The sequence below is a fragment of the Mastomys coucha genome, unplaced genomic scaffold, assembly GCF_008632895.1.
Source record: "Mastomys coucha isolate ucsf_1 unplaced genomic scaffold, UCSF_Mcou_1 pScaffold20, whole genome shotgun sequence".
NCBI lineage: Eukaryota > Metazoa > Chordata > Mammalia > Rodentia > Muridae > Mastomys > Mastomys coucha.
In genome coordinates this window covers 48180128-48184773 of record NW_022196903.1, presented here as the reverse complement: position 1 = coordinate 48184773, position 4646 = coordinate 48180128, and the positions used below count along the sequence as shown (strand labels likewise).

The 4646-nt window shown below is 42.6% G+C and overlaps 1 long non-coding RNA gene across 2 annotated transcripts in view; it reads right to left on the bottom strand.

Annotated features, from left to right (window-relative positions):
* Nucleotides 1–1802: 1802 nt before the first annotated feature.
* LOC116098120 overlaps nt 1803–4646 on the bottom strand; it is a 30575-nt gene continuing 27731 nt past the window's right edge. For both annotated transcript variants that reach the window (XR_004121714.1, XR_004121715.1), the window contains 2 exons: nt 3024–3471; nt 1803–2114 (listed from right to left, as the gene is read on the bottom strand). This is a non-coding gene — a long non-coding RNA (uncharacterized LOC116098120). The remainder of the gene's footprint in view (nt 2115–3023; nt 3472–4646) is intronic.

The following is a 4646-nucleotide window of genomic DNA, read 5'->3' as shown; positions in this document are numbered from 1 at the left end:
AACCTCTGTCTCATACCCACTGCAGCTGTCATCCTTCCTCCAGAAGGAATTGCACTGATGGACCACTTTTAGTCATCAATTTCTTCAGAAAGCAATATAAAAAGTATTATTGCAGTGGCTGGGCTCTCAGGGAAGCCATACCAGGGGTCCCATTATGTGACAGGCCCCACAGGTCAAGAGGGCCCCCTCTATCATGTCTCCACTAATTATGTCTTTCTTTTCCATAGTACTATGGCATAGAAATGAGGCAAATTTGGATTAACTTGATTCTGTCAGGAGATGGGAGGCCTCATAGGACACGTTAATCTGTGGCTGTTGGTGTGGGTATCCCAAACATGTAAATGCCAGTGAGCATGTTCAAGTAGTGGAAACTGAAAGATTGGGAGTGTTTTTATGAGTATATATATATATATATATTTCATTAAAATTCTTAAAAAGAATTGGGTCTATCTTGGATAAACAAGATGTTTTGCAGTGTTGTGGGTCCTGTGTCCACTCCACCACAGGGCATGGCTGCTTGTGGAGGTAGGACTCAGGGAGTTTGCACTCACCCCACACCGCTGTGGGGGCGAGTGTGGGCTGTAGATTAGCATCTGGACACTGCTCAGGGGTGCGTAACCACAGTCTGAGACATGGCCAGGCTCTTGGATACCCAGGCACTGCTGAGAGTCGCAGAAGAGCAGAGAACAGAGTGGGGGCCTGAAGGTTGGGTCTAACCCAGGACCAGGGGGAAATGGGGAGCTCCACCTGGTTCTACGGTGATTGTCCTTGGCTTGACAGGTGGCAGGCTTGGTGGCTGTTGTGGCTGGAGGTGTAGAGAGGCCTTCTATGAGAGATTAGGCCTTCATGGCTTCCCACGGTGGATCTTGATACAAAGAGACATTCTATGGCTCTAAATCATTTATTGTCACGGTGAAAAGTAGATGTGTAAAACCATACCTTACTTCTCAGGGTGGGCCTGAGATTAAATACCCTTTGCAGGGAGGGATGTCTGGGAAGGGAATCTTATTAGCAACACCCTCTGAGCCTCTAGGTACCTCATTAGCATGGAGATCTCTGTCTTGAGCCTATGTGACCACAGGTCAAGTCTCTTTTCCTATAGTCTTGGTCTGAGATGTTAGGGATGCCTCATCTACATGTGGAAGGGCTTGTGGGCAGTTGCCTTTATGTGATTAATGGCCACAAATCTATGGGGGGCTATAACTACTTGACAAGGGCCTGGAGACTGGGAGCAGGTAAAGCTCCCATCATCCCTTCAGAGTCTCCGGGCCTTCAAAGCCTTTAGCTCAACCTAGGTCCACTGGCCAACCGTGTCTCATTGATGTTTAGTTTTTCTCTAGGACACTGCTCTATTACCATAGGTTGAATGAAGAAAAGTGTGGTAGAAGTAAAACTTTTCTTCAAACATGAGTGTTATTAAAACTTCAAGACATTTTTAAAAAATAACTGTCCTGTTCCTTTCTATTGTTTTGGGTGCTTCATGGGCAGTCTCAAGCCAAGTAGGCTTTGCCCCTTACTTTGCTAAGTGTCAGAAGCAAGTGAATGAGCTAAGAGTGAAGGAACTGGTCGGACTCTTTATACACTATCAGACAAGGTACTAAATAGTGTCATCCCAAGGGGACAGAATCGTGAGAGCTCTGCCCTGCTACCATCAATGTGATATGTGTTCTATAGACATTTCTTTCTCTTGCTGAGACTCATAGCAGTCTGTACCAATCAAGACAGAACAGCAGGTGGAAGCTTCTAGGATGAATTCCTGTTGTCCTAAACATGCCTCTTATATAACAGAAGATATCACTAAGTCAGGTTTAAACCACCAGGACTTTTATTGTTGGTTTTTCTCATTGAAACATACTAGGGTTCCCTGGGAAGAGGAGACTTCAATTGAAGAATTGTCTTCCTCAGATTGGCCTGTAGGCATATAGGAATATCTGTGAAACATTTTCTTAATTATTGAATAATGTGGGAGGGCCCAGACTATGTATGTGGTGCAATATCCCAGTAAGTGGTCCTCAGTTTCATAGAAAACAATAGAAACAAGCCATGAAAGCAAATCAAAGGTGAACATTCCTCCATGGTTCCTGCCTTGAATTCCTTCAATGGTGGATTATGACCTAAGAGTGTAAGATGACATAAAACAGAAAAGCAAACACTTGATTAATAAGTTCCTCAGTATTAGCAATGTCCTGATGTTCTGATGGTCTGTGGAACTCATGCTATTATCTAAGACTCAGAGTCCTTCCACCATTTGCTCCAACAGGCATGCATCCTTAGGCACTTCCCTTCAGCTTCAAAATGGTTCCAGCTGTCAGGTTTTGGCATGGTATACTAACACATCTCTCTGTTTACAGGCTAAATTCCTCCCACAAACTCCACAGCCAACCTGTCACATCTCAAACAAATGTCTTGGAAAGAAGAACTTCAACTTATCAATGTCTTAAGTGGGACATGGATAAAGAAAAAATGAATTGGAAATAGCCAATGAGCTAAGCAACAAAATTACTATAGGATATCCCCCTGTACTGTAAGGCAGTGAGGATGAAGGCATTAACTAGAGAGAAACCTTCCTCTCCCACTTATGGACATGGAAGCATAGCTTTCACACCACAGAAACCCATTCTCTGGCCCTATAATCACAGATCTCTATGATTTTATTCTGACCAAATCCTTCATCTACTGAAAATCCCGACTGACCTTACACTAGTCTCAGGTCATGTTCCCAACCCCTTGCATTTATTACCTCTAGAATTTTTTTACCTATGCTCCCCTTTGTGATTGATATTTGGCTACATTCAGTTTTACAAATGCACTCCACTTCCCTAAGTTTGCACAGTAGCCCCTCACTGGAACACTAGCCTATGTATATCCAACACATTCATTCGTCAGGCTAATTATCATTGATTTTGGGTTCTCACTGGAGATAATGGAACTCACTTTCTCTGGGAAGCTATATTAGCTGCTTTTCCTGTTCTTGTGATAAATATCCAGACAAAATTAACATAAGGAAAGAATATTAGGCTCACGGTTTGATGACTCAGTCTTGTAGAAGAGAGGGCGTGGCATCAGAAGCTTAAAGCAGCTGATCATATGGCATCTGCTGTCAGGAAAGCACAGAACAGTGAATGTTTGTGCTTCTTCCCCTTTCTCCTGTACAGGATCGAAGTGGAAATTTCTGGTTTCTTTGGAAACTTAATTGTATTGTGTGATGTTTTTCTGCAAGCTGTCTTGTGGGAGAATGTTTTGCTGAAGCAGACACGTGGGAGGGCCTGTGATGTTTTGCTGGAGCAGATGCTTGAGAGAGGATGTGGTGTTTGTGAAGAATATAAATATAACTCAGACAATGAGAGGATGCTCTTTCATTGCTATGTCGTTCAATGCTTTGCTGGTCTTCACTGGTCTTCACTGCTCTTATAGAGAGAAACACGACAAAGAACTTCTTGTGGTATTCCAGCTGATTCTGAGGATTCATACCTATTTGGCGGAACATTACGGCTTATCAGATCGAGCTGCCGCTACTGATTCATATATGCTATTGGGCTAAACTACTGTCATCCTGACAACAAAGATTGCCATCACCCCAAAGAACTACTTCTAAATATGTCCATAGTCTCCTTGTCCTATTAAACACCGTTCCCCTGCCTTTGGTCAGTGGGCTAGAAGGGAGGTTGAAGATTTAAGAACTTTAAATAAAATAAGTTTTCAAAATCTAAGCCTACATAGGATCCTAGCTCCTCAGGGAAAGGTGCTGGTCATAGTGGGTGAATCTTCCCACATCATTTAACATAATTTAGAACATTGTTTGCAGTCATCCCAGAGGATCCCTAGGTCAAGTTTGTGATCAATATTCACCATCACAGAAGCCTGCTCCAAGGTGAAGTCTGGTATCCCTACACTTAGGATCCTTCCAGGATGAAATCTAGTACAGTATTTACTTTGGAAAGAAATTGGACCATTTTTATGGAAACAAAAATGAAGATGAGAAAAAGCGAAGTGAACTTGGGACCTATTTCTGTGATTTTCTCTGACTCTGAGGCTTTGCTTGGGCCTAGCAAGTTGTTTGCCACAACCAGCCTTTTAGTGAGTGGTTAAATTACCTCATTTAAGGCCTAGTTCACTGCTTCCTAGTTGAGAGACTTGGGGCTACAATTACTCTTCTAATTCCCAGTTTCCTTAGCTGCATGGTGAGATCCTTCTGTTAGTTGTCTATACTGGATGAGGTTAGTTTCCTACTCAACATCACAACTATTCCTATTTCCTCTTTCCTACCTGCAGTAAAATGACACTGAAAAAGTCATCCTATCATAATGTAAGAGCATTGTTAAGAAAATCTTGATCCCCTCTCTACCTTCTTGGGGTGGGGGTGGGGAGTCATGAAGAATGTCACTACTAAGATTGTATAAGCTATCATGCCACCATGAAGGAAACCAATTCAAAGATAAACTCATACAGCATATCTGAACAAAAGGACACAAATTGGCCAGGTCTTAAACAGTGTCAGATGATAAATATACAATCCTGTTCCTGTTCTAGTTATAGATTCTCATACTACCAGAGACAAGGCTGTAAGATAGGGAAGACCTAGTCAGAATGGCTAGGATAAAAAACTCAGGTGACAGCAGATGCTGGAGAGGTTGTGGAGAAAGAGG